This window comes from Myotis daubentonii, chromosome 5 (genome assembly GCF_963259705.1).
Source record: "Myotis daubentonii chromosome 5, mMyoDau2.1, whole genome shotgun sequence".
In the NCBI taxonomy this organism is placed as follows: Eukaryota; Metazoa; Chordata; class Mammalia; order Chiroptera; family Vespertilionidae; genus Myotis; species Myotis daubentonii.
This window is the reverse complement of record NC_081844.1, coordinates 84,924,382-84,951,623: the sequence shown is the minus strand read 5'-3', so window position 1 is coordinate 84,951,623 and position 27,242 is coordinate 84,924,382. Positions and strand designations below refer to the sequence as shown.

The following is a 27,242-nucleotide window of genomic DNA, read 5'->3' as shown; positions in this document are numbered from 1 at the left end:
TAGTACAGAAAGCCACTCTATCAACACAGGGAAGCAGCCAAAATGCAGAGACAAAGAAACAGGTCACAAATGACAGAAATGGAGGAAAGCAAACAACTGGATATAGAGTTCAAAACCATGGTTATAAGGTTTTTCAAGAATTTTCTAGAAACCGCTGATAAATTTAGTGAGACCCTCAAGAAATCTAGTGAGACCCTCAAGGATATGGAAAAGGATCAACTAGAAATTAAGCATACACTAACTGAAATAAAGAATATTATACAGAGATCCAACAGCAGATGAGAGGATCCCAAGAATCAAGTCAAAGATTTGAAATACGAAGAAGCAAAAAACACCCAACCGGAAAAGCAAAAGGAAAAAAGAATCCAAAAATATGAAGATAGTGTAAGGAACCTCTGGGACAACTTCAAGTGTACCAACATCCGAATTATGGGGGTGCCAGAAGAAGAGAGAGAGAGCAAGATATTGAAAACCTATTTGAAGAAATAATGACAGAAAACTTCCCCTACCTGGTGAAAGAAAGAGACAAGTCCAGGAAGCACAGAGAACCCCAAACAGAAGGAATCCAAAGAGGACCACATCAAAACACATCATAATTAAAATGCCAAGAGCAAAAGACAAATATTTAATTTTTAAAATTAAATCTTTATTGTTCAGGTTATTACAGTTGTTCCTCTCCCCCCCCCCCCCCATAGCTCCCCTCCACCCGGTTCCCACCCCACCCTCTGCCCTTAAAAGCAGCAAGAGAAAAACAGTTAGTTACCTACAAGGGAGTACCCATACGACTGTCAGCTGATTTCTCAACAGAAACTATTCAGGCCAGAAGGGAGTGGCAAGAAATATTCAAAGTGATGAATAGCAAGAACCTATAACCAAGATTACTTCACCCAGCAAAGCTATCATTCAGAATTGAAGGTAAGATAAAGAGCTTCACAGATAAGAAAAAGCTAAAGGAGTTCATCACCACCAAACCAGTATTATATGAAATGCTGAAAGGTATCCTTTAAGAAGAGGAAGAAGAAGAAAAAGGTAAAGATACAAATTATGAACAACAAATACATATCTATCAACAAGTGAATCTAAAAATCAAGTGAATAAATAATCTGATGAACAGAATAAACTGGTGAATATAATAGAATCAAGGGCATAGAAAGGGGGTGGACTGACAATTCTCGGGGGGAAGGGATGTGGGGGATGCAGGAAGAGACTGGAAAATAATCGTGCACCTATGGATGAGGACAGTGGGGGGAGTAAGGGCAGAGGGTGGGGCGGGAACCGGGTGGAGGGGAGCTATGGGGGGAAAAAAGAGGAACAACTGTAATAATCTGAACAATAAAGATTTAATTTAAAAAGAAAAAGAATTTTGAGAACTTAGGAACCTGATGAGTTTGAAATAATGTTTTATAAAAATTGGAATTCTATAAAAATTAATTTTGAAAAATCTCCCAATTTGTATAATCTATAAAATAAAAATTCCCACTAACGGTGTCACCAAGCCCAATAAGTTGGAGATATTTGAACCAAAAAATCTTAGATGTTAATAGGCAACATAGGGGCAATTTTAAAGTTAGTTCTGCTTTGATAGAATTTGCCAAATTCTCAGGTACTCAACTTCTATAGAATTAGGTAAATTTGCTTTAATAGACCCACAAGGAAATGTCTTCTAATTCTTACACTGTAGTCAGGTATAGAATTCATAAGAAGTGGCTGGATGAGCATAGTGATTAGAAGGCTATTTTATGATTTTTATTTAACTAGGACAGTGGTTAACAAAGCATAGTCATGAACTCTTGAGAAGTGTCCAAGATCTTTTCAGGGGTTCAAAAGGTGTAAAAGCAAGGATCAGTAAAACTACTGGTACCTAACATATACTAAGCAGTGGTACCAAGCTGTATCAATAGTCATTGTATTCTTAACCACCACAAACTCCCATGTTTAAAAAAAATAAAAATAAGCCCAGTTTTACTTAAAAACACACCTGATAAAACAGTAAAAATTATTAATTTTATTAAAATTTGACCTTTTAGCACATGTTTTATATATTGGAATGAAATAGAAAATATGCAGAAAGTAGTTCCAATATATACCAAAATTGACCTGTGGGAAAGCAGTTGTGCAATTGTTTGAGACGCAACTAAACTAACCTCTTTTTTCATGAAACACCATTTGAACTCGAAAGAACAACTTGAAATTTAAAACTGACCAATTCTGGTTACTCAGGTTTCAGTATTTGGCAGACATTTCTCAAAAATAAACCAAGTGAGCCTGTCACTTCAAAGTAAACAACTGACAGTATTTGTTGCAGTGATCGAATTCATTCTTTCAATTAAAAAAGTACAATTTTTAAAAACTTGGACTTGACACCATGAGCTTGACAAGCTTTCCAATTCTTAATGATTTTTAAAAATGAGATTAGTGGTGATAACAAATGTGATTTTTTAAAATGTATGGTATGATGGAATGTCCACATTGAAAGGTCTGTGTAACTCCCTGAACCAATATTTTCTAAATAACTGATGTACATTTTCAAAAAGTCGTGCATGGGTAAAAAATTCATTCAAAGTATAAGGACAATAGGTTTTAATGCAACTGTGTGTGAAAAGTTCACAGATATTATTTCATTTTCCACACGGCAACACAGCTTTAAGAAATTGCCACTTGTTGAGTACCAGTGTATTAACAAAAAAAATTATTAAAAATTACATGTCAAGGTGATTTAAAATATTTCTTTTCCAAATATATATATATACACATACATATATATATATATATTCTGATTTTTTTTCATATCCTTCAATAATAAAACATTTGGCAATAGATTGAATGAAGAAGATATTATCTGGTTATCTTCTACTAAGTCAAGACAGTAAAGAGATTTACAAAAAAGTAAAATAATATCATTCAATAAATTCACAAATAAATCTTTAAAATTTTCAGTTCTAATTTATAGTGCTGTCAACAGCGATAAATATAATCCATATAAATAAAGGCTTTTGGAGCCCTTAACAATTTTTATGAGTGCAAAGAGGTGCTGAGACCACAAAGTTTTAGAAGTGCTGAGCTAAGAAGATAGTACCTTGGACAGGGTTTACATTGGGGACAATGAAATGTTTTGGAAATAGAGTTAATGGCTATGCAACATGGCCAATGTACTAAATGCCACTGAATTGTCTGCTTTAAAATTGTTAATTTTTGTTCTATGAATTTTACCTCAATGAAAGAATATTATAAAAAATAGAATATAGTACTTTGGAACCACAAATAAGAGTCTGGCTGATATGGCAGAGTCCCCTTTCACAGAATGAAGACCAGAAGCCATGTACTACTTACTCACCATGAGATAACCTCAGTCTATAATTATCTTAGGTTCTTTCTGTTTGACATGAAAGTTAAAACATTTCAGGAGGCCCTTTCCTCGAAAATAATGAAGATTATTACAAAGTTTTTATGATTTGGCCCAAACCCCTGGGTTTTATAATCTCAGTTTTATAATTCCATCAACGGCCAATACAACAGTCAACTACTTATGTGCCCATCCCATGTATATAGTGTATGCTATATGATGTCCTGTGATAGGTCCTGGGAACAAAGAGGTGAAAAAATCACAGGTGGCCCCTGCACTTACAGGGCTCATAGTTTAGTGGAAAGATAAATATTAATCAGGAAATGGCACAAGTTACAGAAACTATACTGTTGTGAAGAGTGCTCTGTGAAGGAAAAGTGTACAATGTCGGAAGCATGGAAATAGGGGACTTTGAATATATTGAAGACCAGAGGAGTTTCCGAGGACAATAGCACCAGTTGCACCTGGGAGCTTGTCAGAAAGGCCCAATCCCAGGCTCCTTCCAGATTTACTGAAGAGGAACCTGCATTCTAACCAGCTTCCCAGGTGTTTAAGAAGCACTCACTGTTCTAAAGAATGGGTAGAGGTTAATTAGATGAAGGAGAAGTATTCTGGGAGAAGTAAGAGACAAGGGCCTATAGTCAGAGAGTGGGGGGCATATCTGAACTCAAAGAAAGCTGCTATGTCTGGTGTGGAGAGAGCGTGGGAAGCAGAGGGCAGGAGATGCTGGGCTGGCACATTCTGAACCAGGCCATGAGTAAATAGGGGGGTTAGAAGGAACTGTAGTCTCCTGAACTCTATCAGGCACACCTTTCTGGCACTAAACTGCTTTCAAAACAAACACAACGGTTAGATACTCATCCTTTTATAGTTGAAGGCAAATTCCTTTAATTCCAATGAAAGAATCAAGTTCTTACAGCACAAGTGATAACAGCTCTGATTCCCCACTGAAACAACAGGGTGGCCTTGCCAACACCTCAATTTGAATATGTGTAAGAAATCATATTAACATCTTCATGCCTTGGAGGGCCCTCATTATCAGGAAGCTCTCAACTCCAAAGAGGCAGTGACTGTGCTCTGGATTCTGCACAAATCTTAAGGTACAGTATATTTAAGCCCCTTTATAAAAAACGTGGGTTACATGCCATATACTCTGATGAACAATTTACTTCATGCTTGGGAAACTAAATGGAACATGACCCGACCCAGGAAGCCTGTGAAACTCAGCAGATAGCACCGTGGAAGCTGCACCAGAAAAGATGATATCAATAAATATTTGAGGGAGAGAGAGTAGGACCCACAACTCTACTGTGGCTTCAGACATTCATGGATGTGTGAGCATGGGAGAAACCACTTATGCCCAGCAGCCCCCATAGGTATTGACGAAGCGAGTTCTGTGGTATGAAGACCCCCCAGTGAGGGGGAAGAATCATGATGTGGACTTGGGTCGGAGAAGAGAATTTACACTGGAAGCTTCTCAGCAGCAGCAACCTACAGCTCTGGGAAGGGCAGGAAATATCTTGATTAATAAAAGGAAAACAGGCTCAACTCCAGCTAATAAATCTGAGGTCTATGTCCAGGGTAAAGAATACCCAGAATTAGCATTTATAGCTCTCTGAGGTAATTTCTTACTTCCTCATAACTTCAGGGATTGAGTGTATTGACAAAAGTTGCCTGTATGACAAACAAAAAATAAAGATGGAAACCCATGTTCATTTCCCTAATAGTCAAAATTCTACATAAATGAGAGACAATGGGCTTGTGTATGTTAGCAATGTCAGAGGGGACTGGAAGCTTTCTAGTTCTCTGAATGGCTATATCCAGCTATACCATTCTTTTTCCAGATACTCTGGAGAGAAAAGTATTCTTTCAACAAAGATATGATCAACTTCCCAGTCTTTTACAGTCAGTAGGAACCACTATATGGAACTTCAAATGGCCAGCTCTAATGATCACAGAGTAGGATAGAAAATAAGAGCTGTGTCTTGTTTCTTTGTGAAAATCATTGATGAGCAATCTATTAGCCTTGAGAAGTTGAAAGTTTCTTTACATAATAGGAGCAAATACAGCCCAAATTACTTAAATAGTACAAGAAACCATTAAAATAGAAAGTAAGAGACAATCTCAGCAACCAAGATGGTGTCCACTGAGTTTGAATTCCAGCGCATTCTTTTGGTTAAGGAGGTCTGCTTCCTCCCTTGTACCCACAAACCAGTTCAGGGCTGAGACTTCTCAGCTAACTTTGGGCACATACTCAAATTCAACTGAAAGGGACACGCACTTGGTTTATCTGACCAAATGCTTTGGAGCACTCTGGTTCTACCACTACCAACCTCCAAGTCTGGCTTTCAGTGCGGCCTGTTCAGTTATGAAACTCAGACGAATGACCTCACTTAGAAATTAGTCATTGTATGTAATTATATTATTGACCCTGCAACTTCTCCTAAGCTCATCTCCACCTTGGCTTCTTTCTCTCTGAACTCCAAGTACACTGCTCACCTTCACACATGCCATTATCTGAGACCTCTTCCCTTGTGTCCTTTCGGTTCGCCCAACTAACTTCTACTAATCCTTTAGCTCTTATATCATGCACCCCTCCCAATTAGGGGCAGTCCCTGCAGTCTGCGGCAGTTTGTAATTACATGTGTGTATGTGACTACATGTGTATATGTGACTATATGGTGAAGGCTTCCACTCTCTCCCACCAGAGGATAACCTTCGGAAAGCACCTACTGCAGGCCAGGCAGAGAGGGGCCAATAATGAGGCAGACACTGGGCCTGTCATCAAGGAGCTTGTCCTATAACAGAGAGGAAGAAAAACTGGTGAATCAAGTGTTTCGGAGGCTGTGACTACAGTATACACAATGTACAGAGCAGGGGTGGCTAGGGCAGCGAAGTCTACCTCTGCAGAAAAACATTTCAGATGGAGATACAGGCATAAGCAAAGGAAGAGAGGTACACAAGTCTCTGGGCACCGTGTGCAACTGGTTATTCCCAGAGCATCAGGCCTCTGGCATGGAAAGAGGCGAGGCTGGAGGGAAAGCAGTTTCCAGATCCAGCATGCCTTAGTGTGTCACGCTAGAGAGTACAGACTTCGGCTTTAAGTAGGGCAGTGAAAAGGGCAGGGCTCCCTTTTGGTTACAAACATGCCTCCCTCCAAATCTGTGGAAATTCAGGTCATCATCCTTCCCCTGTTCTCCTGCCAAATTTCCCATAAGCACTCCATGTGCTCCACTCAAGGAAGCAAAAGGCAGGGAGCAGCTTCTCCATGCATTCCCAAATCATTTCAGAAGACATCGCAAATCAGTCAGCACAGGGTGATTCAGCACAGGGTGAGAATCCGGCACCCGCGACTGGGCACAGATAGCCAAACTGGTCTCATTCTAATTTTCTTTTCTTTTCCTATTTCAATGACATATGATAAAGAAACTTTTTTAAAAAAAATTTTAAAAGTGAATTAAGCGACGGGAAATACTGTGACCATGGTTGTGATCCCAAATCTACTTGGAAATGTATCCCTTAGGTCATTAAAAGCAGAGTCTTTTTCAGGCTGTTGAATTCCCACTCAATTATAGTTTTCACTATATTTTGAATGCATCCAGGTGGACTGGGCTGTGGCATGATATAAATAACATGGACAGCTGGATCTTACCCAGATACCTTCAAATAAAGGGACATGGAAAGTGCTGGAGGGTTTCATCTTGGAGAGCATTATTTTGCTCTAAAATCATGCTATAATTTTACCATGTGTAATGAGTTAAAATGGGTCCCCTGCAAATGAAGTATCTCAAGGCCTTCTTATGAGAGAAATGAGACCCACGATACAAGACAGGATAGAAACATGCTGAATCTGAGTATGTATTTAAAAAATATTTACTGAGCACTTGAGATGCAGCCAATAGATGCTGAGGATATTCAGACAATGAAGACTTGATCTCCCACCCCACAAGGAACACCAGAGTGGAAAGTAGAGAAAGGGAGATAAAGGTAAATCTGGCTAGAGTAAAACTGATCAATGGAGCAGTTACTGGAGTGTGCACTTGAAGCAAAAATGAAGCCAGGATTTTAGAAGTGCTTCTAAATAGCTTAATAGTGAAAACTTAACCCTCTTTAGGGAGACAATGTAGCTTGTGACTAAGGGGAAAACGAACAAGAAACAAGCCTCTACCTCTCGTGTTCCCAAGGTGCATTAAGCTCAGCTGCTGAATATACTCTGCTGAGATCTTAGTAACTAGAACTTAGTGGTGTGGTTTGGAAAAATGCACACTCAACAGTGATGACCATTTATTTTAAGAAATACAATAAAATATTTAGCTATGAATGCCCAATGAATGATAAGCAACATGAACCTTTTCCCTACATTTTAAAACTCATCAGAAAAATGTGTGATGTTCTATAGAAAAACAAAAATAATTTACATAGCAACCCCAGGGAAAACTAAATCACTTAGGGCTTTAGAATTTGAAAAGAAATCATCTTGTTTTATGAGATTCAAAAGGACATGAATACATTAAAAGAAGGGTCTGCTTAAAGTGAGCTATAACCACAATTTTGGTTTCAGGTCTATAATTAACACTTATGTGGAGGTAGAGTAAGGAGAGAAAAATAGCCTCTACAAATACTGACTTTGAAACTTGGTAGCAGTGTGACTTTAGGCAAGTATGTGACCCTTTGAATCTCAGTGTTCTCCTCTATAAACTAAAATATCCAATAATTTGCTTTTGGGGATTTTTGTAATGAAGTAGATACTGGATATCGAAAGCTTTGACATATAGTAGGTCTTCAACAAATGCAAAGTGATTGTATTACTCAATTCTTTATGTTCATAAGTTCTTGAGCATACATTCTTATCCCTCTTGAATGTTGAAAAGGGACAAATAGTGATGGGAACTTTCCTTTCTGGATGAAAAGAGTGGACACAGCTCCATATTCTTGACAGTACAGAGAGAATATTCAGTTCATTCGCCCTGAAGGAATTTTTCCAAACACTTCCAGGGTGACATAATTATTATCTTGGGGAATTGGGGTAAGTGTCAAGGCTGAAGCAACTGGAGTATTATTACCAAGCTGAGAACCAGCAACAGATACCAAACAGCAGTCCTAAATAGAAAATGAAGACCCAAGAATAAAAAGCAGGAAATGTGCTGGGGTCCAGCCCCAGCGGGTCCAGGGGTCCCCAAAGGTGTGGACGAAGTCGGCGAAGAAGGAATGACATGGAGACAGCGTTCAGTTGATCAGCAGCCTAGCCAGGATCTCTAGCCAGGATCTCCAGCCAAGTTCTGGTCTGGATCTCCAGCGAAGTTCTGGTCTGGATCTCCAGCGAAGTTCTGGTTAGGATCTCCAGCCAGGTTCTGTGTCCATGTTCTCTTGCTAGGTTCTCCAGCCAGGTTCTATAGCCATGTTCCCTCGCTAGGTTCTCCAGCCAGGTTCTGTCCAGGTTCTCCAGCCAGGTTCAGTCACCAGGTTCTAGTCAGGTTCTCTTGCCAATTTCTGTAGTCAGGTTCAGTCCAGGATCTTTTGCCATGTTCTCTCGCTAGGTTCTGTCTCTAGGTTCTGTGCCTCTTGGTTCTGTCTTCTAAGTTCTGTGTTCTAAGTTCTGTGTCTTTCTGTCTTGTTACAACTGTATTTATACCAGTTGATTCCAATCCTATCAATCTCTATTCCAAAGGTTAGGGCGTTTCTTATCTCCATTCCAGGGAGTAAAGATTATGTAGCTTAAGCATGATTGTTCATAGTTAAAGTGATTAATTACCCGCCTGGCACTTAGTTGAGGGGTTTTATTCCCTCCCTAACTTCAGGGGGAAATCCCTACCTGGGGATTCAACCTTTCTCGGAGAGGTGACCTTGGTTAAAACACAGCGCCAAGAAGGTGAGCAAACATATTAAGAACCGTATGCCATATATGCCAGGTCCCTTGAAACAGCAAGGATGGACCGGCTCCCGGCAGAAACGCAGTATCCCACAAAGTATTATACATTCCCAGCAAAAGACTCTAAGACTTAATGGGGTGGAAGCTGACATTTTTGAGCCCTTACTACATGCCAGAAATGGAGATATGCACTATATATGCATCGACTCAACCTTCACAACACCACTATGAGGTAGGTCCCATTGTTCTACCCATTTTATAGATGAGGATGCAAAGGCTCAGATGTCAGATAAGTACAGGAAAACCCCCCCACTGTAAGTGGCATAACTGGAATTTGAACTCAGGTGGCTTCTATTTTTAGTGATGTGCCATTTCCAAATATACTCATGGAAAACTAATCATATGGTGATTATCTTAAATAAGACAAGTAATTTCTTCTCCAAACAGAGGCTTTGTCTTCCAGAGTTCAATTCTGGTTCATTTTATAAGGTGTGAGTCCTAACTAGGACACACCCGGGACACTACATGTTGTAGTCCCAAGGACCCTGTCCACGGACCTGTCCTCAGTGATCTTATCAGTCCCACACTGATACACACAAAAGAAAAACTATCTATATGCTGAGAGCTCTCGATAGAACTCTTGATATGTTCATCCTTGACACCTACCCACCCCACCACACAGATACAACACAACTAGACTTCCCTATCTTCCCCGCAGAAGGCCTGAAACACAGTAGTCATCCTTGATTTCTCTCCATGAAACATCTAGCCCATCAGTTAATCCTGATGGCCCTATCTTCAAAGTATATCCCAAATTTGACTACTACTTACCACTAGAACCAACTTAGTGCAGGCCTCCAATGTCTTGTCTGGACTACTGCAATAGCCTTCCCGTTGGGCTCCCTGACCCCATTCCTGTCCCCATTCAGCTCATTCTCCAGAGAGCACCAGAGCAATCTTGATGAAAACAGATCAAGTCACTCAAACCCTCAGAAATCTCCAGTGGCTTCCTATTACAATTAGAACAGAATTCAAACTTCCTCCCATGCCCCTCCTCCCCACCACCAATCCTACCTGATTTGGCCTGTGCTTAGCTCCCCAAATTCAACTTATGCCATACTGACTTTATTGTCCCTTAAATAGGCCAAGTATGTTTCCATGACAAGCAGGCTCCTTCCTCAGGGCATTTGCACTTACTAGTCCCTCTGCCTGGAAGGGTCTTCCTTTAATTCTTTACATGGCTTTGCTCTTGCACTTCATTCAGGTAGTGACTTAAATGTCACCTCCTCTGACCACCTGAACTAAGAGTTCCTTGTCCATTCCCATTATTCTAATTGTATACCCTTCCCTGAGAGCACTTAACACTTGCTGAAATTATCTCTTTAATAGATTCAGTCTGTATTTCTATTCCATATTTTTTAAATGTACTGCTATATTCACAAGACATACTATTGAGTAGGTGCTCAATGAATATTTGCAAATATCTGTCTTTTCTCCTCAATTAAAATTTAGATTCCAGGAGAACAGGGGCTTAATATATCTTGGTCATCTATATCACCATACCTAAAATAGCACTTGGCATATAATAGGCACCCCAATATTTGAAGACTGAGTAAGGGAAAGCATCCCAGCAGTCCTATATGGATCAGGCAACTCCCATCTTACAGGCAACAGAAGAATAGGCACTCCCTTACTGGAATGGCCATCAGAACTCATTTTGGAGTAGTAGTTCAAAGTGCCCCATATTCAAGAGCCAGGTCATGCTCCTGAGGCTTCACACTGCATATTCTCCATCCAAATGTTCTAAAGCTAGGTGACAGCTGGCTTAGTGATTCAAAATGGAAAAAGACAATGTGAGGCAACATGAGCCTTCTCATACTGTTTTGGGCACCAAGACAATTGTGTATCTTACCTTCTATCTCTACATTCCACCCAGGCCCTGCATAGCCTGCATCAAACAAGCTCATTTCCCTTAGACATGTTGCACCTGGGATCAATTTCCACAAACTCTACCCTGCTGACACTACAGGGACATGAGTCCAAAGACAAAATAAGTGCTCTCTGCATCCTAGTTCTAGTCCAAGGAGCTACCTAATTGATGCAAGTACTTGCTCTGAGGTTTCCATTTAATCCAGTCTGACAGTGAAAAGGGTTTGTATGGGGCCCACACTACCAGGCAGGCTGTACTCGAGCTGGCAGACCCTGCAGGTGTTTTCAGTTAAATGTGATAATCAAATTAGCTGCACAGCACAGTTAACTCTGAAACGGCAAACTAAGCTTCCTGGGTGATCTCCCCATCTGCCTTTCTCCCATGCAAAGTGCAAAAACGGAAGAACCTTGGCCTGGTAGCAAAGAATCAAGTGAAGGCTGGCAAGCAGGGTTGCTTACAGTCGTGCAGGGGTAAACATAGAGAAGGAGAAAATGGGGGTGGGAGGTAGGTTTCTGCTCTAGCAGTCTCAAAAGGAGTTAGGTTTACCCCATCCTGGAAGCTACCCATTACACTATCATGAAAGTGCAGCAGGGAACACAGAAGGCTGATGGACCTTGGGCTTTAGCAAGGGCTAAAAGCTATGCACTGATTGTTCTGTTCAGACAATGGTGGCTCTAGGCAATCCCCTAACCTGATAATCTTTTACTGTTTACCAAATCTTACCTTTAATATGCATGTTTACTTTGCTAAAGGGCAAATGTATATTCTAGTAAATAAAAAGCTAAGGGTCCAGAGATTTGAACCTCTCCACTAGAGAGTAAGGTCTCCGCCTGGCTCCCCCCATGCCTTCTAAATTTATATTTCTTGTCTAGTGTATCTGTTTATGCGCAGCCCCTTCTCCAGATCCTGAATCCTCACTGCAAAAGGCTGCGGCAACCCCATCTAATTTGTTTTGTTGCCCAGCTATATAAACCTGTGTCCCTCCCATCTCTTTACTCCTCCCAAGTTGACTTTGCATGCAGACAAGGATAAGCTTCTTGGTACACCCAAGAGAGCATAAGCTGAAGGAGGGAGGAACAGTCTCCTGTAGGACTGGTTATGAGAAACCAAAGGAAAAGCTAAACCTCTGATAAGATAATTTGATAATCGTAGGACCTTATCTATGGCCATTATTATTCTTGCCCTATTCAGCTGGACTTTACCTTTGGGGTCCAAATTTGCAGAGTCTAAAAAGGAAGTAATATGCATAACTAGAGGATTGGTTCCTTGAAACAAAAATGCCATGTAAATTCCATTTATTCTATTATTACTGATTCACTTAGATGGCTCCACCACCACCACCTGTTTCACCAGCCAACCATAGACAAAGTTCTTAAGAAGCCCAAGGAGCTCAGATGCTGTAAAAGTCTCTCAAGTTGATTTTCCAGTTCCTAAGCAAATCAAACCCACCTGTTTTACTTTGCTACAGTAGTACACAGAACCAGCTTTCGATTATTGATGTTAATGGCAGGGGGGCAATTTTCAATTATCCATGCAAAGCTGCAATAGACACATTCCTGAAAAAGTCTCTAAACCAAAAATCTGTATCTGAAACTCCCTTTCCCCATGACTGCCATAAAACTCCAGATGTAATGTAAGGTAAAAACAAACAAACAAACAAAAAACAAAAAAATACCTAATACAGACTGAACCCACATCTATCCAGACCTGTCAATCACTGTCCACAGCTGAAGGAAATGAGAGAAAGGATGTACATGTTGACAAAAAACCCCAAATGGAAATTTAAACTCAGCCAGGCCCAGGTTACAGTGAGGCAAGAGAGATACCAGGGGTAACAAGTTTAAGGAGGCTTGCTGGGCAGGTCATTTGCACCTCAGGCGACTCCCTTGCTCACTCTAGTCCCAGCTCTGCTAACACATCATCCTGGTGTCCTGACCTACTTGACCTGCAGGTAAACATTTTTATTGAGTTATTAACATAAAGGCTGGATAATGCAGGAATCTAATCTTTGTTAAGATGTTTCTCTCTTCATTAGGCCCCTCCCTCCCTTCCTTCCATCTACTTCCTGCCCATTCACAGGAGGTAGGAAACATAATAGTTATGTGTTGGTTCACTGTGATGGTAATAAAACACATGAGAGGGCATGCACAGACTACATGGCCTTTAGAGGCTGGCAGCAGAGGTGAGAAGCGATCAGGGGCTTAAGGATATTTCTGGAAACAGGGTTAGAGGAGAGAGATGCTCAGCCTGCATCCCAGAAGATGAGAGCCCAGGCCCCAGCAGCTAGAGCCCCTTCCCCCACTGCTGAGAAGCGGCAGAGCAGTGAGGGTCCAGCCGCGGGCCTGCAGGGTGGTCCGGATGACTATGCAGACCCAAAGACAGACTTCTCTCTACACAGTTTGCTTTTACAGATTTCTCATACCACTTAGGAATTTCAGACTCATCCTCCAAAGAGACTTAGTAAAGACATTGGCAGGCAGGCATTATCATTTTTGCAAGCCAGACACAGTGGCTCTCCACAGCCATGGTGACCTATTTAAGCCAGGAGCCCCTGGAGCCCAGCCGTCTGCAGTGAGGCCTTGTGAGTTATGTCCGCAGCTGCTTGGCCTCTGGGGTGTCAGAGATATTTTATGGAGGCTGTGGCACAGGTTAGAAGCCTTTACATTTTAGAATGAACAAGACCTGCCAACGTCCTACTGAGGACAATGGGAAGTTCAGGTGCTGGGGTGTTTCTATGTCAGATCTCTCTGGGTGGTTTAATATGTCCATAATCTTATGAAGGGATTCGTCTGTTTGGTTCCTTGGTTCCCTTTTCTTCCATGATATTCTACCACCTCCACTTGGGCCTCTATAACCTATCTAACTTATGCTTGAATCTTTTACATTTCAGGCTAGATGGGTTACATGGTAATGTATCAGCACCAACACAGGTAATGCAATCAAAGCACTGCCTAGGACATAAGACATGCCACATGAGGCATGCTGCATCTATATTGATCTATCTCAGTGGTTCTCAACCTTCTGGCCCTTTAAATACAGTTCCTCATATTGTGACCCAACCATAAAATTATTTTCGTTGCTACTTCATAACTGTAATGTTGCTAGTTATGAATTGTAATGTAAATATCTGATATGCAGGATGGTCTTAGGCGACTCCTGTGAAAGAGTCATTTGACAGCCAAAGGGGTCGCGACCCACAAGTTGAGAACCGCTGAATCTCTCCAAAGGAAAACTATGTCAGACTCATAAGCCAATTCAGTCATCGTGAAGAATAATTTGGCAATATCTTAAAAAAAGGAAAATGAAGCTGCATATATCCCTGCAATTCCACTGCTAGGTATACTTCTTGGGAAACTCACAATTTGCAAAAAAAAAAACAAAAAATGTCTACGAGGATGTTCACTACAGCATTGTTTACAAGGGTGAAAAGTTAGAATTCTGTCTAGCAATAGGGAAAAAGGATAAATAGTATGTGCCATGTTTATACAGCATTTAGCAGGATGAACTAGCATTTATCTCAAAAACAAAAACTGAGTGAAAAATGCAAGGTGAAAAGTGAGAGTACACCATTTGTGAAATTACAACACATACACACAAATACTAGATGTCTATATTTGGACACAAAACATTAATTTTAAAATATAATTCAAAAGGATACACACTAAAATTCATGTTAACTTTCCACTGGAAGGAAATGGAACTGGGAAGGAGTGAAAAGAAGATTTCAAAGTTAGCATGAGAGAGAGTGAGGAGAGGAGACAGAGAATGAATAGGACAAATGTTAATTGTCATATATATACACATACATATACACACATACACATATATACAGGGTGGGTCAAAAATAGGTTTATAATTGTTCGTATGGTAAATAATATAATAATAAATAATAATAATACAAGAATAAACTCTGTGTTTTGGGTATTCACAACTGTAAGCCTACTTTTGCCCAACCCTGTATACATGAAAAATTACAGGAAAACCTAAAAAATATATATTCCACATATATATGTTCCAAATGATTTTTTGTACATATTGCTCTAATGTTTTGTTCAAAGAAGAAAGGAAGAATAGAGGAAAAGGAGATGTTTTGGGGAAGTCAGGGGCTTCCTTCACATTGTCTTGGGGAATGTTAAAAAGCTCTGTACACTTCAGGAGCTAATAACAGAAGATAGGAAAGAAAAAAAAGTTTAAAAAATAACTTTTAGAAATGCATCTTTAATCAACAGTTTCCTTAGTAGTAGTTCCCAGACTTTAGTGTAGATGGAAATCACTTTGGAGCTTATTAAAAATAGAAGTCCCTTCCTTTCCACTCAAACCCCCAACATTAGGATCCAGGAGACCTGGAATGGAGCCCAGTGATCTCCTTTTTATCAAAACAAAACAAAACAAAACAAAACAAAACAAAACAAAACAAAACAAAACAAAAACAATCCTTAGTATAGTAAAGTCTTTTTAAACGTACTGAGAAACATTTTAAAATATAAAACTTAAAGCAAATGAAAATTGCAATTTTAATGTAAAAGTCTATTCCCCTTTGCCCAGAAGTAAATTCTATATGTTGATGATGATACACTAAAGTCAATCTATACAATGTTTATTTACATAGTTCTATAAAATATTGATCCTGCAATAGAGCAATCATTTTTATGTACAACTGAAATATTACCTTGTTAAAATTATGACAACTCTTGTTCTAGGTAACTATTAGCTTTAATAGGACAATTCTTATGTTCTAATTAAAAGTCATCCATGTAGAACAATGCAGCTTTAAGCTATCAAAAGCTTTGTTTTCCATTACCTAATGGTGACCTCCTTTCTTCCTGCCTCCCCAAGAAGAGTCAGGGCTCCCTCTCTGAGTTCCCACAGCCCCAAACTCACACTTGGGCATTAGCACACAGATCTATGCTGCAGTTACCAGTGGACATGCCAAGCTCCCCTCTAGGCTGTGAGTCCCTCCTAACAGGGAAGGCATCGTGTTCAACTTCAATACCTGTGTCTAGCACAGTGTCGGGCACCCTTGATAAATATCTCTTGAATGAGTTAGCACGTCTGAACAGGTCTTAGCTGAAAGATATCCAATGAAAAAGGAGTCTCTAGCACAGAGTTGGCAGACCTGTTCTCTAAAGAATCAGACAGTAAATATTTCAGGCTGTGAGGGCCAAATGGTTTCGCTTGCAACTTCTCAACCAGCCAGTGTAACCTGGAGGCTGCCATACACATAAGTAATACATGTGGCTCTGTTCCAATAAAGCTTTATGAATACTGAAGAATTTCATATAATTTTTATGTGCTGTCAAATATTATTCTTCCTTTGATTCTCTTCCAACTATTTTAAATATAAACCACCATTCTGAGCTTGTGGGCCATGCAAAAACCAAGAGCAGTGTTCCCTGCTCTGAGCAGATAGGGGCAGAGAGGTAGGTGGGAAAAGCCCAGCATATAGACAGGCTGGAATAGGCCAAGTAAAAGAAGAGAAAAAAGTGGTCTATGGTGGATGAAAAGTCAATGGAGTCTCACAGTACCTGAAAATAGGACAAAAAGATAATACAGAAACAAAAACAAAGCAATTTTTATTATTGTTATTTTTCTTTTATTTTAAACCAGTTTTACCACAATAGTAAAGCTCAAATTCTATTAACTAATGGTTAAGGAAGGAAGTGAAAAAAAAATTGGTATAGTTAAAAGCCACTAGTTGGAGAGAATAACCCAAAATCTTTTCAGATTAAAAGTTTACCACTAACTCCAGCATTGCTAAAATACTCTCTCTTTCTGTGGCCCACTCTCCAGTAGAAATGCAAATGAACAGAGAAGCGGACAAAAAAATGGGGAGCAGACAAAAGGGATTCTGTCTCAGAATACCCAAGGATTTACTGTCCTGTCCTGACCTACCCTGTTCGTGCATTAAATCATAGATGTCTTCAAAGTTAAAGAGAGCTCAGAGTGAGAGTCTATGCTACTCGTTAAAAATAACTAGAGATAACAACAGTTAAGATATTGGTGGTTACCCTTCTAAACTGTCTTCCTTGACTACAGTGCATGTATATGTCTGTGTTTGTATATCTATCTGCATGTGAATGCTTTTTTAACATAAAAAAAATACCCCTTCTTTTGTAGGTGAAGAAACCTAAGGCGTGGTAAACTTGCTCAAGATTTTGCATAAAAGGAGTTTGTAAAAATTCAAGTTTAGAACCTCTTGCCTATTGGACCAATGCTCTCTCCTACCACCTCCTAAGAGAAACAAATAATTAACGTCTTGGTTAAGTTAGTGCTTGTCCATAGCAGGTGCTCAATAAATTAACATATACGGACATGAATGATGCCAACTGGGCTGTCGCGATTCTTTCTCTCAGTCCAGCTCTGTCCCAGCCAGCTTCATCAGAGATGTTCCTGATTATCGGTAACACCAAAGAACATTGTTTTTAACAGGCTGCCAAATCCCAAAGAGCACAGGGAGACAGGCTCCTTTAATAGTAACTGCTGTGCAACTTAGAACTTTTTCTACTGAAAGTGCTTCACTTTGAAGTGTTTTCTTTTGGCTTTACATTAAAATGAAGCACTATTCTGGGTCTTTGTGGATTAGTTTATTAGGAATTCATTTTTGGATTTGCCCCATCCCCTAAGGGGGGAAGATTAGAAGGAGCTGAAAGCATCAGGACATTTGCATAAAGTATGCCTTAAGTTTCAATTAAGATCAGCCTTAACCATGACTAAAACAATTTCTGATGGTATTCATGCCAGGAGTCATGACACATTAATAACATGACAAGGAAAGGATAAGCTATAGTTTTGCTAGCATTCTCTGCTGCATTAACCATCTGTCTAGGGCCAGGGAGAACAACCCAGTGAGACAAGCAACAATTTTAGAAGGGAAACTCATATCTAGGTGGCATGCAAAGCAGTTTAAGTGGGAGTTCTAGAGAGAAGTGTAGTTCTTAAAGAAGCAAAATGTCAGAGTTATCTTTCAGTAGAGAGAAAAAGAAAACCTGACTAGCCAGCTAGACTGAGAGACATGCTTGAAATGGGAAACCCCCATTTGCCTGGTGACTTAAGCAAATGTGTTTAAATGTTTTCAGTTCACGGGGTTGGTGAAGCAACCTTTACCTTCAACTGTCCTCCAAGAATATCAGTTGAGTACCCCACTACTGCCTCATCAGAGAAGTGGGTGCATTACCCAAGAGAGGCCACTGCAACTCTCTTTACTAGAAATGTTAACCTGCAGTGGAATCACAAGAGAACAAAGCTGGTGAGCAGTGAAACATTCCAAAGGTAGTGCTCCCACCCTTCATTCCATTCATTATCCAACAAATATTTATGGAGAGCCTCCTAACAAAGCACTGTTCTAGGTACTAGGGGTACAGCAGTACAGGCATAGACAGAAATCCCTGACCTCATGGAGCTTACATTTCAGTAAGAAGAAAATAAATTAAGTCAAATATTTAGATTAGATGGCAATATGTGGTATGGGAAAAAAATTAAACAGTGCTGCCTGGCTGGCGTTGCCCAGTGGTTGAGCTTCAACCTATGAACCAGGAGGTCACGGTTTGATTCCCAGTCAGGGCATATGCCTGGATTGTGGGCTTGATCCCCCATTAGGGGGCATGCAGGAGGCAGCTGTTCAATACTTCCCTCTCATTATTGATGTTTCTCTCTCTTCTTCTCCCTTCCTCTCTGAAATTAATAAAAAATATTTTTAAGGGGAAAAAATAAATAAATAGCCACAGTTGACTTCTGTTGCTTTCAACCAAAGACCTAATGTACCAACCCCTTTCTGAGGCCAAGGATTCCCCCATTTTCTCACTGAAAGTCTGACTTTAATGAAATAGTGATCTTATTCTATCATCCTATGCACCTCCAAGTGTATAAGAAGACCTGCTTGCAGTTTACCAACTGCAAGCCAAACATTTTGGACTCCTCTACCACCTACTGCACAGAATGAAGAAATAATTATTTACATTTAGAATACCAAATTGGAAACACTAAATTGGTATGCTAAACTGCTTGAAGAAAAACACTTCTACACATGTAAGAAAGCAGAAAGGACTGATCCAAAATTCAAATCACCTGAATGTTTCTTCAAACCCTCCCTTGAGTTAAACTACAAAAGTGTCTACCAAGACAGGATGAAGATGACTACAGATACAACTTTCCTTCGAGTATAGATTAATACTTAATACAGACTGCAGTAACTTAGGGAGGGAAATCCACATGATGAGGTAAACTAGAGACACAGGGAACTGTTTTCACAGGGCATGTTTTTTCTGGAAATGGCATCTGAGAAGGCAGTCAAACTGAGTAAGAAAGAAGGAAAGTCAGACTCTCCCACAAAGAGAAATATTTTGAAGATCACAGAGATGAGTGGAAATTTCCAGACCATGTAGACTAAGATGAGTCTTCATGATATAACGTGTCGTTCTCCCTCCAGGAAATTAAGAGTTATTAAACTGCAGTAGAGACAGCTGCTTCTGAGATGAAATCAGCCTTGCAACACCAAGAAGCAGAAGGGTGAGGGTGAGGGTGAGTAGCTGCTAACTTCCCATGAATACCAGCCCCACACAGCTTGTGCTTTCAAACAGGTGCACTGCTCCGGGGGCATCTGAATCTCCAAGCACCTGAATACTCATGGAGAAGTGTGAAGCTTGGTGTAGGGTCTGACCTGAGAGCAGATCTCAATGGCTCTTTCCTCAGCTGACCCTGTGCTGGCTCATCCTTTGCTAGGAAGGGTGAAATGGATGCTCAGCCCCCTGGGCCAAACACACACACAAACTGCCAAGAAAACAAAAGCAAAGCAAAAATAAACACATGCGCACAGAAAAATTTCCCAAGTAGATAAGGGCTGTGCATGCTATGTGTTCAGCATCCATCCCTAAGGGTTTTGCTTGCCAATAACAGAACTGTAAAGAAAGCCCCATCCCGTCCGGAAGAATGATTGTTTCGGTTTAAACGTTTGAAGAAGTCTCCCATCTTCCCTCACCTGAAGGCACAGCTCCCTGATCCTCATACCCCCATCCCCTGAAATTGTCTCAAACAGATTGTAAAAGTTTACATTGATGGAGGGTGGACTACTATGTGCCAGATACTCTTCTCAGATCTTTATGTGGATTAATTAATTTAATCCTCACAATAACTCGAATAGGTGTTATTATTGTCTTTAGGTTTCCCAGGAAGAAGAGAGTGAAGTAAAGGCTTCTATGATACTGCTTTACCATGGAGTTCTCAGGGGAATGAGCCGGAGGAGCTAGCTACTGCCTGCTTCAAGTACCAACACTGGCTCAATCTATTGAGCTCCTCGTCCAAGAAGCTGTCTAATGACTGCTGTTCAGGATGTCCAGCTTCCACCTCACATTAGTCAAAGGTTTCCCTTTGGAGATTTTAAATGCCCCCTTGCTTCCAGGCTGTACACGTGTGGACAGCACTTGTGTCCTGCAGTAGGTAAGAGGTGGGAAGCACGTGGTATGAGCACAAGGCTACAAGCTGTACCTACGTCAAGTGAATTGGAGAAGACAAAACTAGTCACTGCAGTCAGTGGTGGCTGAAATACACAGAGAAGCCAAGAAAATCTGATGTGTTCATTTAAAAGTTTTTGATACAATTATTATATCTCCTTTTTCAAATGAGGAAACTTGGGCAAAGAGAAGTGAGTAATTCATGCAAGTTTCAGAAATGACAAGAGCAAAACCAGGCAGTCTGGCTCCGCAATGTTCTCTCTGAACCACTTTGCTCTCAGCCCCTACAGAAGAACTGCAACTACCTAGAAGTCTGCCAGCTGCCAAGCTGCCGCTGCCACATTTGAGCACCACCGGTTGTGAAGAACTGGCTGGGAAACCAGTCAGTATAATAACATAAGTATTGCAAATCATGTTCACCAATCAAAGAAAGGAGAATGCAGAGAGGGCTTCCGTGACCCAAGCAGTGTGAGTGTTAGAATCAGTTAGAAACTGTTGCTCATCCCCAAAAAACCCCAGAGATTTAATGAAACCGCTTCCAGGGCCAATGCATAAGAAATCTGGCTCATTGGAGAAGAAAAAAATTAAATAAAGACTAAAAACACAGTAGAAAAGATCAATAAACTGAGAGCTGGTTTTTTGAAAAGACAAACCAAATCAACAAAACTTTAGCTAAACTCACTAAGAGAAAGAAAGGACTCAAATAAAATCAGAAATAAAAAAGAAAAGAAAAGAAAAGAAAAGAAAAGAAAAGAAAAGAAAAGAAAAAAGAAAAAGAACCCTTGCAGGGTGTTCAGTGGTTGGAGCATCATCCTATACATCAAAAGTCTGTGGGTTCGATCCCTAGTGGAGGCACATAGTGGAGGCAACTGACTGATGTTTATCTTTCACATTCATGTTTCTCGCTCTCTAAAAATCAATAAAAACATATCTTTGGGTGAGTACTAAAAAAAAGAAAGAAAAGAAAAAGAAATCTGGCTCTGCTTACAGTTGGCTTTTATAATCCCCTGAATAAATGGGCAGCTGCACAGAAAGAAAAGATAGCATCTTCCCCTTCACTCCCCCCTGAATTTGAGAGGGAGCTCAATGGGTGATTCCCTGGGTCCAGAAGAGGAAGAGGTGCATCAGGAAACAGAAAAGTCATTGAAAAAAATGAACCCAAACTGAGTGGAACAACTCAAAACAAACAAGAGAACCAAATCAAAGGAGCCTTAAGACTGCTGGGCTGTAACAGCTTGAAGCCAAGCATTTCCCCTTTCAGAATGGGCGTTTCTTGTGATGTGAAAGATTTAGTTCCTTGAATTCAGAAAAATTATTGATTTTATTTTAAAGCAAAAAATTTAAACTGAACTTCTGTCTTTCCTTCTCCTAACCCTGAAGGTTGGAAGGCCACAAAACAGAAATTCCTGGGTTGAAAATAAGTGAAGGTGTGGCAAAGATGCTAAATAAGGGTTGAGCTGATTTCTTCTACATTTCCATTAATTTAAAGTGCTAAGTTGCCTGTTTGCTCTAAAATATGTGATTGTCCTCTTTGTAGTGTCCCTTTAAATAGATTTTCCTTTGGCTCTGCCAAAAATAGCTAGAGAAAGTCTTTTGAGAATCCCATTCTTAGTCTTAAAAAAAAAAAAAAGAAAGAAAAAAAAAACCACTCTCCTCCCCACCCCATACACATCAACAGTATCTCCCACTTCTTCCAGAGACCTCCCATCTATCATAAATAATAAATATTTCAAAAGAAAAACAGCTAGCTGGTCAGGGAAGTAATTCTCCCAGCCCTTTTCTGCTTGTTCACTTGTGTAATCATCAAATATCGAGCCTCTCTTTTGGGACTGGCAAATAGGCCAGAGACTGAAACCCAAATGCGTACACCAGGGCCAACCAGGTAGGGGGCATGAAAGAAGTAGGCTGGACATGAGAGACAAAAGGGACTAGGTAGGAACTGCAGAAGGCATGACCAGGGGGATGGGGAGTGGCCTCTATTCACTTCCAGACAATTGTTAGCAAGATCTGATTTTTTTCCAAGCAAAATTACCTCCAATACCAATGTTGCAAACCTGTCCAAATTTTAAAAACAGCAATGTGTGAGACAACAATACCAAACAGAACACATGTGTGGGCTGCTCTGGCTAGAGGCCTTGGTTTGCAGCCTCCAGGTAAGAAACAGATAAAAGAACACAGACTGCTGTCCCCTGGGAGCTTATGACCCAGTAGAAGTGAGAAGATACACCTCCAGGTAATGTGTCCAATGAGGTGGAATGTGATACACGCTAAAAGGGAAGAATAAGCAAAGGCTATGGGAGTTCAAGAAAGTGAGAGGACACTAGAGGCAGAAAGGATTATTGTAGGCGGTCATTTAAGCTAAGGCTGAAGAATGAGATAGACTCTGTCAGCAGAGGCTAGAGAGGGACCATTCCAGACAGAAGAAAATGAGCTGCTCAAGGCAAAAAGAGGGAGCAGGAAAGGGGACGTTTGAGAAATGGTCAAGAGACTATCATGCTTCTACCCAACAAATATGAGTGTCCACTGTGTGCCACCCAGTGGGAATGCAATGATCATGAGGGATACCAGATGAAGTTGCAAAGTCGGGAAGGGCCTACTTCAGACCAGGCCTTGGAGGCCATATCCAGAGTTTGAGCTTAAGAGTGATGAGAAAGCTGCCTTTGAAGTTTCTTTTGTTTTGTTTTTTAAGCAGGGGAATCACATGTTGAGATTTGCCGTGTTCCATGTTTCCCGGCTGCAGAGCATGCATTCTGCGGACTGAAAAGCAGCCAGAGCTCCACCAGCCAGAGCAAGCCAGGAGGAAGCCTTTGCAAGCAGTTTGGAAAAGAGATGATGACAGCTTGAACTAAGGGGTACTGATGGAGATGGAGAAAAGTGGATGGATTCAAGAGCAAGTTAGGGGTTAAAATCACCAAAACTATCAGTTCAGGGTAGGAGTGGGTGGGGCAGAAGTCAAATGGAACTGGTCAACGAGGCTCTGTGGGGGTATGAGGCCTCACCACCAGTGGCCCAGCAGCCACGCAATTCTGTCCCGGCAGCAGTGGGAGTCCGGCGGTTACTAGAGAGAAGAAAGGTTCAGTAGCCAGGGAGTGTGGCTGAGAGAAGGCTGCCAGAAAAGCTCACAGGAGCTATCCATCTTAGAAAGCCATCATCTTAAAAGCACTGTTTTCTTTTCAATGTGCTTTGTAAAATTCCACAGCTATTTTGTTTGGACTAGTCTTGAAGGCAAGGAAATAACTAGCTCTTCTCATGTGTTTGACAGTTCTTCACTAAGCTAAATCTTACCCTCTAGACTTGGAATGGAGTAAGAAGGAATATTAGAGTGTCTATAAGATACATGCTAATTGTCAAGTATCCATGCCAATTCCCATTTATTTTGACCCTTTCTTACGAACTTCTTTAAGGAATGCTAGTTAACCACCGGGGCCTATCCTCCTTGGTGCCAAAGGCCTAGCAATGATTTTCTTTATAACCACAGGCATTTGCTCATGAACCCAATTCACTCTGCCTCTAGATCACTGAGGAAATATGAATGCATCCTTCTTGATTTGCAGGAATGCATTGGAGTACTAAGACTCCAGTGACAGGAAGGTGAAAACGCCCAAGGCATGAGGTGCTCAACCCTTGATAACTTGTGACAATGGAGTCTCCTACAGGGTGTGTCAAAAGTAGGTTTGCAGTTGTTCATATGGAGAATAATGCAATAACTAATAATAATACAAGAATAAATTCTGTTTCCCATACTCACAACTGTAAACCTACTTTTGCCCCACCCTGTATTTTGATAAGATCTCAACTGTATGCCAAGCATTTACCGCACAATATTCCTTCATGATCCCTGCAATCTACAGAATTTTGTCCTTTTTAGAAAGGACAAATAAGCATTAGACAATAGAGTAATGAAAAGAATAGTAAGGACCAGTAAGTAGCAATGAGATGAAAGTTGATTTTGCCCTCTTCATTTCTTTCTCCCCTTCCTTTACTCTCAAAAAATCTTGGAATGTTAGTATATATTGTGCCCACACTGCAAATGTATCCATCTCCTCTACCAAGCTGGCCTTTTTATTCTATATGTCTTGATCAAGTCAAAATGCCATGCCCAGCTTCTGGTCTTTCGGCTTGGAGGAGGCTCAGGTGCAACTTTCTTCGGTCGTCCTGAATCCTGGTTCATCAGATACCAGCGGCCTCCACCATGCCGCCGAAGTCGAAGTTTGACCCCAACGACATCAAAGTCATATACTCGAGGTGCACCGGTGGGGAAGTGGGTGCCACATCTGCCCTGGCCCCCAAGACCGGCCCCCTGGGCCTGTCTCCAAAAAAGGTTGGTGATGACATTGCCAAAGCAACCAGTGATTGGAAGGGTCTGAGGATTACAGTGAAACTGACCATTCACAACAGACAGGCCCAGATTGAATTAGTGACTTCTGCCTCTGCCCTGATCACCAAAGCCCTCAAAGAACCGCCAAGAGACAGAAAGAAACAAAAAAAAACATTAAGCACAGTGGAAATATTACTTTTGATGAGATTGTCAGCATTGCCCGACAGATGCGGCACTGATCTTTAGCTAGAGAACTCTCTGGAACCATTAAAAAGATCCTGGGACTGCCCAGTCGGTGGGGTGCAATGTTGATGGACGCCACCCTCATGACATCATAGATGATATCAACAGTGGTGCAGTGGAATGTCTGGCTAGTTAAGAACTAGAAAGGAAAATGTTTCAATTAAAGATTATTTGACAACCAAAAAAAAAAAATATGCCATGCCAAGATCATTTAACAGACTTACTGCTCTCTATGAAATGCTGTTTTATCAAGATTATGTGCAGTATGCACTGTGGGCTGCCTACTCACACCTCTGCTTCTATACTGATATCTACACATCCCACAGGTGGCCCAGCTAAATCCTATTTGGTATAAAAATTCATGGTGGTTACATTCCTCTTGCTGGAGATTGCTTCAAACCAATGACATGCGTTGGGAAGTCTGTTGGAGAACTTCTGGGAAAAGAATCATCATAGGTCTTAAAAAAAGACTCAAAGAATAAATAATGTCTTTTCTGCCTCTGGACAACCACTAACATGGAAGGATGCAATGCAACAGCTTATGACCCTGAGGAGACCCAGCCAACGCAATGAGGCTGGCTATAAGTAAGCAGGACCATGCAAATAACCTGAGTAGTTCATGAACAGAGAAATGAACCCGCCCAGCGCTGACTTTGTGTAACAAGACACGAGATTTCCTTATTGTTTACATTATTTTGAAGTGGATTTTCTGTTTCTTAGAGCCCAAAGCCTCTTTGGACAAGCAAAAAAAAAAAAAAAATGGGAGGCTCTGCTTCTCCAACAACATCCTAGCAACAAAAGAACAGTGGCTTCAAAATAGAAAAGAGACTAAGATTTATTTTTCAGTACGTGTTTTGGGAAAACCAGCTGTGAAAAGGTATTTTTAATAGCCATTCCTGATGTATGGAGAGTCTTTTGAAATCCTCCCACATAGCATAAACACTGTAATAAAGTTAACATGAGCCACTGTGAATGGTATGTGTGCGGATATACAACATACTTGGAGTCATCATATGTAAACACCAGGGAACTACCATGAAATTAGTCTTTATGACTCATCTACTCTTATTTCCTTCTACAATTATAGGACCAGAAAGTGTTTTCTCTCCCCACTTGATGAAAACAGAGAATCACATGATTGAAAGGAAACTCAGGAAACTGAGGCTCAATGAGGTTGAATGATCTCCACAAGGTCCTGCCACTAGCTGGGGACAATTTTCTTTATTAATAAAAATGTCTTATGCTTGATTTTAAGAGTCATTTGATAAACACTCAATTTAATGCAAAGTCAGACTGTAAAGACATGGGAAATCAAAACTGGATGCTTTTAGGAATTTAATTATGAAAATAAAATCTTTTTGAACTCACTGTTTTGAGCTGCTTCTTTCTAGTTCTAATACCTCCTAAATCCCAATCCATTCCTCTCAATACCATTTTTCTCTCCTAGAAAATCCCTGCATATGGCCCGTTCTTCAGGCCTGTGGTTCTCAAGAGACTGCATTCTAATGACCTGGGAAATAAACCGGCAATGCAGACTCCCAGGCAGAGTCCGATTATGCAGACCAGGGGAGGGACGCAGCAACGTTAATGCAAAGAAGCAGGCCAAGTGAGTCTAATTGTGGTGGGAGGCATGTGACTCTGGACTGTATACTAGATTCCAGGATCTAAATAGAAAATATCTAATTATCAGAGGAGATTTGAGCTGGAGAAACAAAAATATGTGCACAGTTGTCTATGATTTTAATGTTCCCTCTGAGGTCTGAAACAAACCCAAGAGCTCTGTGATTTGGATGTGCCCTGGTAATCATATTTGCTTGGAGGTATAAAGTTTTATTCCTTCCCCTTTAAGACTTTTTTCCCCTCTGAATGCATTTCTACTTGGGATTAAATCTAAAATGTCTTAACTCTCCCTTCACAGCTAAAGGAAACCAATTTTGGAAAATGTTTCAAAAGAGCACTTTAAAAAATATACAATACGAAACATCTTACCCTTGAATCAAACACCTCTGATGCGCAGGGCAAACACAGTAGGTAATGAGAGAAGTAAACACTGGGTTTTCCAGCAGAACCAGCCCTGAAACCAAAACTTAGGA

The 27,242-nt window shown here is 40.6% G+C and overlaps 1 protein-coding gene, 1 long non-coding RNA gene and 1 pseudogene across 8 annotated transcripts in view; 2 read left to right on the top strand and 1 right to left on the bottom strand.

Moving 5' to 3' along the window:
• The window catches only part of ARHGAP26 (Rho GTPase activating protein 26), a 426,945-nt gene that overhangs the window by 134,627 nt on the left and 265,076 nt on the right, over window positions 1-27,242 (bottom strand). The window lies entirely within an intron of this gene.
• LOC132235798 (uncharacterized) overlaps window positions 8,492-27,242 on the top strand; it is a 458,887-nt gene continuing 440,136 nt past the window's right edge. Inside the window, exon 1 of the long non-coding RNA XR_009453086.1 lies at window positions 8,492-8,908. This is a non-coding gene — a long non-coding RNA (uncharacterized LOC132235798). The remainder of the gene's footprint in view (window positions 8,909-27,242) is intronic.
• Window positions 24,662-25,341, top strand: LOC132235796 (large ribosomal subunit protein uL11-like; annotated as a pseudogene).